Source organism: Myxine glutinosa, chromosome 14 (assembly GCF_964187855.1).
Source record: "Myxine glutinosa chromosome 14, kmMyxGlut1.1, whole genome shotgun sequence".
NCBI classification, from domain to species: domain Eukaryota; kingdom Metazoa; phylum Chordata; class Myxini; order Myxiniformes; family Myxinidae; genus Myxine; species Myxine glutinosa.
The window spans coordinates 64,001,465-64,013,601 of record NC_136274.1 but is presented as its reverse complement, the minus strand read 5'-3'; positions in this window follow the sequence as shown (position 1 = coordinate 64,013,601).

Below are 12,137 nucleotides of genomic sequence, written 5' to 3'. Positions count from 1 at the left end.
CTCACAAATCCATGACCATCACCGCATTCTCCTCACCCCACATCATTCTCCTCACAAATCCATGACCATCACCGCATTCTCCTCACCCCACATCATTCTTCTCACAAATCCATGACCATCACCGCATTCTCCTCGCCTCACATCATTCTCCTCACAAATCCATGACCATCACCGCATCTCGGTGATGACCTTTCACACAAGAGTCTGTCTATTCTTTTTCTCTTTCTGAATATCTGCACCGAGTATTTCAGCCATTCATTCTTGTTTATAAACAGCCGAGGGGAATGGGAGGGCAGAGCTCATTCTCCTCACTATTGCAATTTGATTGGTGTGATTAATTGAATTCGAGTGAAATATGTGCAGGAAATGTGCGGGATTGTTTGGAAGTGCCTGGAACGGGCACGTGTGGTTTTTAGATAATGTTAGGGATAATTGATGATCAAACCAAGGCCGTTCAAATTTCTTGCCAGTACCTTCCATTTGTCGAGATTCAGGCTGCAGGAAATTGTCCTCGACCTTAAGTAGCGTCACCGATTAAAGTGAACGTCACGTGAGCGTTTGATCTTGCGAACGTTCATATGGATTATCACATTACTGGAATCTTGATGTGTTTCACAACTTTGCTGGTCACGATTTCCTTCCGTAGACCCTTCCAGAGGATATTGCATTAAAAAATGCTGGTTTGAAATTATTATTTATTTATTTACTTTCAAGTTGAATATTTTCTCCCATGAAATGTTATTTTTCAGTGGGGGAGGGGATGGAAGTTTATGAAAAGCACTTTTTTCTTCTTCTTCAAATGGAAGTACAGTATTAACACCTTCCCATATGACACACCCCTGTGACATGCCATTCACACCAAAAGTGTTATGTGCACTGGAGTGGCTGTGGTTAGGCATAGTAATCCTTAGTGGTTTATCGAGAACGGGACTCTGTGGAGCACATAGCTCCGAGGCTGAACAGTTTGCATTTTGTGTCCCACTGATGGGCGATCTGCTTCCGGACCTTAACCAAAATCTAATCGGATTGTTCTTGTCACCTACTGAACTCCTCCACCAAGTTTCGGCTGAATCCGGCCTCAACTTTTTGGGATGTAATGCTCTACTTTATATCGTTCTTGGCCCTGTCTCTCAACTGTGAAGAATCACTTAAACATTAAAAATTCTCGTATATGGATCCAGATCTGGATCTTCAGCAAAAACAAATAGATTTGTCCTTCTCACACACCCAACTTGTCTACCAAGTTTCGCCCGAATCTGTCCATAACCTTTTGAGATATCTTGCTCACAGACCCCCAAGACAAAGAGAGTGAAAACATACAGGTGGCGTTCACCTTTGGTGGGGCAGGTAACCAAAACTTTTGTTTTGCTTATTATCATAAAGTTTAATTGTTCTTCTTCACAATCCACTTTGTATTTTTAACTCAACTGGACTACCGTCCAGTTGAGTTCATCGCATACTGAACCCTCCGGCGTCTGTCGTCGTCGTCGTCGTCTGTTGTCCGTTACTTTTCGACGTTAACACTCCAGCATCCGCAAATATCAACCGGTTCTGATCAAACTTGACATGCAGCATCCTTACCGCAAGGACCAGGTTGGTATTACATTTCAGCCCGATCCGTTGAAAAATGGCGGACTTAGGTGACCATTTCGTTTTTGGTCATCAAAACGACGTTAACACTCTAGCGTCCACAAATATTAACAGATTTTGATGAAACTGAGAATGTTTAACCCTTACCACCCAAGGTAGGTTGCTATTGCATTCCAACCCGATCCGTCACAAAATGGCCGCCATAGGCCGCCATATTGTTTTCAGCTCCGAAACGACATTAAGACTTTAACGTCCACAAATATTTATGGATTTTGATCAAACTTGGTGTGTGAGACTCTTACCCCACAAGGTAGGTTGCTATCGCATGTCAACCCGACAGTACAGATAACTGACCTACTTTAAAGTTGTCCAGTCAGTTCAGTTGAGTTCTGCTTCCCTGGAAGCTCTAGTTACTTTTTAGGATTGACGGGCTTTTATGGGGTTGTGGTTCCAACAGCGTATATGGGACATGCTTCTAGAATTTCTGCTTCCTCTTTGGAATTTCGTTTTTTTAACTATTCATTTTTTGGGATGGTGTTCACCTCTGGTTGCGCTTCCAATGTGACACCGATTAGACAATTTTTATTTGTGTGACATGTTAATGAAGTAGAGAAACTGCACTCGTTTGCTTCTGAAACATCTTTAATCGTGTCCATTTCGCGCGCCATTAGCGACACGCGATTTATTCGGCTTATTTATGTCAACTTGATTTTAGAATCCCTATGTTTTTGTTGTTGGTTTGTTTATTTCTGTTGCATGCAGAAACTTCAAAGTGTCTGTTTCTGAGGTATACCTGTAACATTTCATCCTTAAATATTTACTTTATTTATTTATCCTCTCCTTCCCTCTATAAAAAACATTTTAGTTATCCAAATGTGACTGAACCATAAAATGTATGCCACAAAATCTTTTTGGAAAGCTTCGACATGGTTGACGCTTTTCCATTTTTGACAAACAAGACAAGGACATCGGGAAGTATTAGTGTACTTTTTAAAAAAGCAAAAAAAACGTTTTTTTGTGTGTACGAAGTCTAGGCTCGTGTAATAGCTAACACATACCCACCGTTTAGAGGCCATTTTTCCCCGCAAAGCAGGGTTGGCCTTTTTCGAGCTAACACAGCTAGGGGAGATAAGAGCTAACACATAAAACGCATTAAAACATAAGCAGAAACACATGAAACATATAATAAAAGTAGCGGTAGACAAGAGGGGGAGATAGAGGAAGCCCAACAACAGTAGAGAGCAGGGACATCATGAGATCAGTGGAAGGGAGAGGGCTGCCGTGGGGTACACGGTTTTAAAAAATGCATACTACTAGGAATTTCAGGAAAGAAGTTGGAGATTGAAAGAGGTGGATTTGGGGTGCATTAACGGGGATAGAAAAGATCAAGGTTTTGGATGGGGGAAGATAAGAGATGGTGGTGAACAGCTGTTTTAAAGACCTGGAGGGAGGAGTGGGATTGAAGAGAGTGAGGGAATTTGTTCCCAGAGGAAGGAGAAAAGAGGAATGAAAGAGTGAAGGTGAGCAGAGAGTCTTGATTTTGGTAGTTTCACCAGAAGAGGGTTACTGGCAGATATTGTGCGACCTGCAGGAATATTTGGGGGACACAGCACAGAGAGCTGGGGGAGCAAGGCCGTAGAGGAGTCGGTAGAAGACAGAAAGACCACCAACCTGTCCATGTGGTGAGTGAGTGAAAGGCCCTCAGAATCAGCTTCATCGTGGGAGAGTCCAATGATTCTGAAAGCTCTCAAATGACTCTCAAATGTTGTGTTTGTGTCCTTCCCCCTCTCTCCCCATCTTGTCTACCGCTCCCTATGTTATATGTTTTATGTGTCGGTTTGTCTTTCTGTGTGATTAATGTTCGCTCTTTCACGAGCCTCGATCTTGTATACAAAAAAAAACAAAAAAAAAACTTTGGTTTCAACAGTGTGAAGCCGAGCTAGGTGTGAGGCAGGAGCACCAGCCCAGAGAGGAGAGCAGTATTCCATCAGACTGCGTATGAAAGCTTTGTATGTGGTGAGAAGCGTAGTCGTGCCAAGAAAGACCGCATGACAGAGGATGCCCAATCGGTGACTGGCTTTGGAGGCAGACTTTTTTAAATTTCTACTTTGATTATAAGGAGGCAGAGAAATGCACCAATATCTGGAATAGGCCATATGCACGAGCACCATTTTAAATGTTTCATTATTGATTTGGAAGTTCTTGATCTGCATTGTCACTGCTCCCTTACATGACCAGACAACATATAATTCCACCCAACACATCTGGTGATAATTTGAAATTGGCAATAGTGGCTTTGAATACTTGGCCTCTCTGAATGCCGTTTTGAACTCTAGTCTGAGAGAACTACCAGCACCATATACATTTGGGGTGTGTGCTGTAGCTGTTAAAACCTCGTATCCCAGCATTATGAACAAGGGATTCTGCACGTGGGAACGTCAAAGACGATCCCATCCACTCGGATTCATGAAGGAGACACTTTCTCCATTTTTACCTGTGACGTGTCGCAGGCCTACAAGAGCTTTGCCTTGCTGCTGTTGTTGTTGAGGTTCTTGTTGGGGATAGGGTTTTTGTTGTTCTTGGATTTCTTGGTGTGGGGGTTCTAATTTTTGGAATGTGCACCCATTGGTCAGACAGCTGCCGGACCATACCTACATCTGTCGCTTAACTCCACCCACCATAGTACTGTGACAAAATGATATGGCCGCCATCTTGGTTTTTTGGTGGGCCTAACGCATTAAGCCTATAGGCATCTGCTGATTATACACTGCTCGGGTTTGTTGAGTCTGATTTCCATTGGCTTTGTTTGGGTCGAGTGTTACTCATGATTAGGGACCCCAAAATATCTAATGTAATGTCGAATAAGAAAATATTAGTGAGGTTTAATCAAGACCTTCAGCATGCACGGTACACGAGCCTCCCTAAAACATAGCTTTACATAATTTCTGAATGGGCCCATATTGGGGTAAAACAATCCGTGACCGTGTAACAAATCAGTCTGTTCTGATATAACCATGGCGTTGGGGGCCTTGGATGAGAGGTGTTGCGTTAATCTTTTAATCGCGCATTAAATGTGTTTTCCAATCACGCTGTCATCTTTTCAGAGTGCTTTAAATGTGTGTTTCCCAATCAGCCAGTCACCGGATTTTGGTGCAGGTTGTGACCACAGTGCGGTTATTCTTGTTGCACCATGCGTGTGTAGTGCAGTGATGTTGGCACACCTCCAGGCAGATGGAAACTGACCCAGAGAGTATGATTTAGTGAACAGAGCAGAAAGAGGATGTTCAAGGGCAGCAGAGCAAGTTTTAGGACACGTGCAATGATGCCATCTGGGCCCGTTGCAGTATAGAAGTCTAGGTTTGCCAAAAACATCACCTTCTTAAGTGAGAAAGGCAGTATCCAGGAGCAGTTGGGTACCTGAGGGTAGGGTAGTTGTAGGGAGTGACGGGTTGAGTATGCAAGATTTGGAATCGTACACAAAATTGAGGCATTCGGCCTTCTCTCAAGAAGAGAGTTGCTGTGCTGCCATTCAAAGTGAGGGGGTGGATGGAAGGGGAGTGTACTCCAAGAGTTGACAAGGTGCCACCAGGTCTTGACAAGGTCTTGACAAGATTCTATCAGGTCTTTGAAGAAGGAGGTAGGTTTGAGAGTTCATCCTCGAGTTTGGCAAGATGATCTTTTTTTGGCTTTCCTTGGCGTGGACACACTTGTTCTGGGCTTTGTGGAATGATGTGAGGTTGCATTTGGTCGGATTTACCTTCCAGGAAGAGAACGCGAGTTGTTTGAAGGCAACTGCTTTCACCCCCTGTACCAGAGGCGAGAGTGTAGGTATGGTAACTGCAGATTAGATGCTATCAATCTGTACATGGGTGGTGGTGGTGGTTCATATGCAGCCTGTGGCTACTTGGCTGCATCATTTTCTGGGGTTGTGGCTGTGCCACTGATGCAGTGCCGACAACAACCAGTCAGCTGGCACTCATTTTGCCGACCTCAGAAAGATGGCACGCTGAGTCGACCCAGCTGGTGTTAATTCAACTAGCAACGGTACCCGCCCTATGGGCGGGGCTTCAATTGGGAGGCCCAAATGAAAAGGCAAAATATCAGAAATTAAAGGCTTTTTTTATTTTGAACGATTCATATAAACATCCGTTACATCATATCACACGCAAATCATCAAATCGCATCTAAACAGTATTTGTAGAATTTCAATAAAAGCCACATCACTGTTCATATCGGTAAATATTATTCCATCGTGTTTCAAATCGTGATATCAACTGTACACTTTTCTTTAGGGAAAAATACCTTGGCGGATACCTGGATAATACCTGGATACCTGGAGATAAATACCTGGAGATAAAAAATACCTGGATACTTCGGCGATGTTGTCGTGTGTTTTACATTCCATTTTTAATGATGTTTATATACGAATCTTACTATAATTCACCAAATGTCCGTCCGTCTGTCTGTCTGTCCATTCGAAGGTACCATAAAAACTGCTGAACCAATCGCAACGATATTTTAGGTGGGTAATCCTGGGATCTCCAGGAGTAAAATAGGCTATTTAGTTTTCCTAATTTCAGCTTTGGTCTTCAGCATTCTCAGGTTTGGACTCCCACATAACATTCGCGTTCGCATAACGTTCAGTGACGATGTTTTCATTGTGACGATGTTGTTTTCCCGGGTGCCGCACAAACGGCTGCAACGATCGCTGCACAGCTGCACCGATCGAACTCGGTGACCTCGGACAAAGACCTTTTATAAGGACACGGGTTGAATCCCTGCTTGAGAGAATTCCAACCCCCTCGCCGCCATCACGGCCGTCTCTCCAACTTACAATCCCACGAGATATGCGGAAAGGACGACCCAAAACCAATATAAACATCATTAAACTTAATTCGTATATTAACATCATTAAAAGTAAATAATGACCTCGGCCAAAGTTCAAACAACATTTAATCTCTACATGAGAGAATTCCACATAGATATTTGGGCGGTGAATACGCTAACGGATCACTGTTTCCGATGCACATGTCCGTTAAAGCGGAAGCCATATCGCGAACCTGAATGTGGGAAACTACATGCTATCTGCTTTGCCAGCGTAATTTTGGTGGAAATAAAACTCAACTTCTAAAATAGTTAGCTGAAAATCACACGTGAAGGTAAATACTACATATTTTTGCCTTACACTGCCTTTCTGCGATGGGAAACGTACTTTTGGTTCCGTGTTTTTGCTATCACGTTACCGATACGCTACCGGTAACGATCGTTTCCGTGAAATCCGCAGGCCTGATTAAATGAATGAATGAATGAATGAATGTTATGAATAATGCCATGGCGTCGCGTTGGCAGCAGTGACAATATAAAAATGTTTGCCAAGAACTTCAAAGAGAGAAAAGGAACTTTTATCAGCAATGTCGTCTATCCTGAAGTTCTAAGCTGAAGAAGATGTACAAAATCATTCCATTTTTTTTCCGAAAGAAACGCGTACAGTTGATATCACGATTTGAAACACGAAGGAATAATATTTACCGATATGAACAGTGATGTGGTTTTTTTTATTGAAATTCTAAAAATACTGTTTAGATTTTGATGATTTGCGTGTGATATTTAACGGATGTGTATATAAATCGCGCCTCCAAATTGAAGCCCCGTCCTTAGGGCGGGTACCGTTGCTCGTCATATATAATGGCGATACAACAATTTTTACCGCTTTTCTTTGAAGAACGGGAATGAAGGGGGAGGAGCGTGTTAATATGTCTGGTTGAAGGCTTTGGGTGGTGAGGGGGTTTGAAGCCAGATTTTAATCTTGCAGCCGCCATCTTGGTGCTCACCGTCACTGCGATGCGAAGTGAAAGACGCCTCAGAGCTGTCACATTCACAATCGCGATGTTGTATGTACTCCCGATACGTGTTTCCTTCATTGTAAAAACTACCAAATCAACAGTTGAAAGGATTTTGAGCCGATGGCTGTCACGGCCTTGGCAAGATCGATGGAGACAGTAATCTGTTAGCGTATACACCGCCCAGTTAGCTATGTGGAATTCTCTCATGTAGAGATTAAATGTCGTTTGAACTTTGGCCGAGATCATTATTTACTTTTAATGATGTTTATAGACGAATCGAAAAGAAGATAATTGGTTTTGGGTCGTCCTTTCCGCATATCTCGTGGGATTGTGAGTTGGGAAGATGGCCGTGATGGCGGGGAGGGGGTTGGAATTCTCTCAAGCAGGGATTCAACCCGTGTCCTTCTGAAAGGTCTTTGTCCGAAGTCACCAAGTCCGATCGGTGCAGTTGTGCAGCGATCGGTGCAGCCGTTTGTGCGGCACAAAAACTACCAAATCAACAGTTAAAAGGATTTTGAGCCGATAGCTGTTACGGCCTTGGCAAGATCGATGGAGACAGCGATCTGTTAGCGTATTCACCGCCCAAATAGCTATGTGGAATTCTCTCATGTAGAGATTAAATGTCGTTTGAACTTTGGCCGAGGTCATTATTTACTTTTAATGATGTTTATAGACGAATCGAAAAGAAGATAATTGGTTTTGGGTCGTCCTTTCCGCATATCTCGTGGGATTGTAAGTTGGAGAGACGGCCGTGATGGCGGGGAGGGGGATGGAATTCTCTCGAGCAGGGATTCAACCCGTGTCCTTATAAAAGGTCTGTCTGAGGTCACCGAGTCCGATCAGTGCAGCTGTGCAGCGATCGGTGCAGCCGTTTGTGCGGCACCCGGGAAAACAACATCGTCACAATGAAAACATCGTCACAATGAACGTTATGCGAACGCGAATGTTATTCGGGAGTCCAAACCTGAGAATGCTGGAGACCAAAGGTGAAATTGGGAAAACAAATTAGCCTATTTTACTCCTGGAGATCCCAGGATTACCCACCCAAAATATTGTTGCGATCGGTTCAGCTGTTTTTGCGGTACCTTCGAACGGAGAGACAGACAGAGACAGACAGATGGACGAACATTTGGTGAATTATTGTGAGATTTAAAATTATTTCTTTAAATATTATTAATATTAATTATTATTAATATTATTATTATTAATATTATTATATTAATAATTATTAAATATTAATATTATTAATTATTAATATTTAATTATTAATAAAGATTATTAATATTAATATTTTATGAAATTAAAATTATTAAAATTATTTTATTAAGAAATTATTATTAATTATTAAGCTCCGACATTACTCTACATTGAACATTCAGACATATATATGTATTGTATTTATGTATTGCATACCATATTGTTGTACTTTGGTTCTTAAGCTAAACAGTGAAACGATTCATTTTGCAGTACAACTCATTGTTATCCCGTTCCCTGCTCAGCCGGAGACGGGGTTTTGCAATCACTTTTGATTGGCGGGCATGGGGGGGTGGGGTGTGTGTGTGTGCGTCCTTCCGTCCGTCCGTGCTGTAACTGTTTTACCATTTGAGGCAAATTAATAGTTTTGTCAAAAGGTCAAAGATGAACGTCACATAAAATCGTCAATTTTCACCCAATTGACCTGAAATTTAAAGAATTTGCATATTGGGTTACATAATTGGTTCACCAATCAAAAGCTAGAAACAGATTATTTTTTTAGATCGGAAGCTGAAAAGGTCAAGGCTGCATAAAATCATCAATTTTCATTTTGTATTTTTACCTCTGCCACTAAAGGTGGATGGAGGTTATGTTTTCACCCCTGTCTGTCTGTTTGTCCGTTTGTGAACAAAATATCTCAAAAAGTTGTGGACGGATTCAGACAAACTTTGGCAGAGATGTAGTGTATGTAACGAGGACGAAATGATTATGTTTTGGTGAAGATCCGGATTCGGATCCGGCTAGTATAATTTTTTAAGTGATTCTTCACCATTCGGAGATGGGGCCAAAAATGATACATAGCAGGATATCTCAAAAAGTTGTGGACGAGTGATTTTGATTAAATGTGATTTTTGTATTGTGATTTTCTGGTCTACTCTGGAATACAAAACGTAAAATGTTCACCTGGTGGAGGTATGCTCTCTACTGAGTGCCGTTCTAGTTTTTTACTGTTTTCTGTTCATTATTTTGAGCATACGGAAAAAGAAGAACGTCTGAACATAAACGGACGCGGATGGCCATTGCATTTTCAGATGCTTTGTAGTTGGTGTGTTTGATTGCATGACTACTGGTATGTGTAACATGAGTTAACGGAAATCCTGGACTTTTCTATTTGTTCTTAAAACGATTTGGAACTGAACCTTTCCGTTCAGAAATTTGTCTTGGTTGATTGAGCCTGATGCATCAGAAAGACAGTAAAAAATAGCTTTAATCCAAAGCCATATTAAGTCCATTATCTTAATAGTGTAATGTGAATTAGCGGTATCACTGAGTTGTGAACAGCTCTCCAGGCCAGTACTTGTTTGGCAGGCCACTAGATGGCACCATTGTATATCTTCCCAGAATGCAATTGCACATCTCCTCCTCTTCCTGTCTGCAGAGAGGGAATTTTAAGTGGATTTGGAAGCAGCGTACGTACAGCCAAAAAAACATAGCAGAAGGGAGGCATGAAGAACATAAAGAAACACACCATGAGAGTTATGGAAAACCTTGCGATAAACAGCTTTTGGAGAAATTACCGAGTTCTATCAAGAAGCAGAAAAAAAGAAAGAGGTGAGTGAGAAAGCTGGACCGTGTGATGAAATGCCAGAGGCTCAAGAGGGAGCGAGCCAAAGAGAAACTGTGCTGGACCATTCAGCAGTGCTGTGGCATTCACGAAAGCAACAGCCCAAGTGCGGCGAGGACTTCCTGGCACCCCACGTCATCGGAAAGCAGTTTGTCTCAACCTACATGGTGGAGTGCAAGCAATATCAACATCGCAATGACCAGCCACAAAACAACCATATTCCGGTGGCAGTACAAGTGATTAAACTATCGAGCTCGTGGAACAGTTTCATCAGCGCTATGATATCAGTCGCCAAACGCCAGGTTAAAAAAAGCTGCTTTGACGATTCGCCAGAAGGATGGTACAAAACTGCATCAAGACGATGGCACCATTGTGAAGATCTCACCTCCTTCTTGTGTGAGACTCGCGAACTCTTCTGTGAGGAATGCCCTGAAACTAAAATCGAGGGGGGGAAAGCACATTTTCTGAATCGAGGCCACAACATGTGTACCTGAGCAGTACATTATCTGAATGTCTGCATGTGTAGAAATGGCAATTTCATAGGTGCCCTGGACGTGCTGCACAAAACATTTGTTGAATTCCCACTATATTCACATGGCCTCCTCGGAATGTTTCTCTGTGCACCTGCCATCGTGGCCATGCTGGAAAAAATTAATGTGAAAAATGCAAGTTGCTGTGGATTTTTTAAATACATGGTCTAGGCTCATGGAAAAGCTCGGTCACAGAACAGATCAGGACTCAACATACCAAATGGGAAACGGCAATGGCAGGGCGAAGGGAGAAGGTAGATGGAGACAGAGAAACTAGGGATGCAGGTAACGATGAGGGTTAGGGGAAATTGCAAGAGGTGGTCAAGATTGATACATGAGCAAAATTTTGTGAGTGGTGGAGGTGGTTTAACGGGTGTAGAAAAGATCATGACTTTGGATAGGGGATGATGACCTGAGATGGTGGTGAACAGCTGTCTTGAAGATCTGGAGGGAAGAATGAGATGAAGAGAGTGTGGATGGTGGTTCCACAGGTGGGAAAAGAGAGGAATAAATGAGTGGAGGTGAGCAGTGGTTCTGGATTTAAACAGTTTCAATAGGAGGGGGTTGCTGGTGGACCACGTGCTGGCTTGGGGGTGACAGAGCACAGAGAGCGAGTGCAGTGTGCAATACCAGAAATGAGGTGGAAAAAGACAGAGACCACCAACCTATCGGCGATGGTGGAGTGCAAAAACCTATTAATTTGTCTACTCAAACACTGGTAGAGGGGAGAGGGCCGTGGCACTGCGGAAGAGGAGAGAGAGGTTGGCGGGGGATCTGCCAACAAACTGTGACACTGACAACAAACAAACTAATGACGGTTGTTTTCGTCTGAGCGGCTTTGATGAAGTTCACTGATTTCGTTCCATGGTGATCCAGCCTTGTCTTTATACCTCTCCCACCAACCTCCCCCCTCCCCCCTTCCCATGCCTCCTCCCCCCAAGCCCTCTCCCTCCCACAGATCTCTCGATGTCCCTGCTCTCAAATGTTGTCTTTGTGTCCTTCCCCCTCTCTCCCCATCTTGTCTACCGCTCCCCATATTATATGTTTTATGTGTCCGTTTGACTTTTTGTGTGATTAATGTTCGCTCTTTCACGAGCCTCGATCTTGTATACAAAAAAAACAAAAAACTTCCTTTATCGAGCTTGCTTTCTGGGTTCTATGTTTTGGAATATTGAAAAGATCCATTAAATTATGAGGTACTGTTTGTTTGTGCCGATTCTTGGTGAGACGTGATCCATCTGCAAGGTTATTTACACCTTAAAAACGTGACGCTTTGCAGAAAAATTAAAATCGATAAGCTTTTCCCATTTGGTCGGCCATTGCCTCCAAGACTATCGGAGATGCAGTTTTTAACCA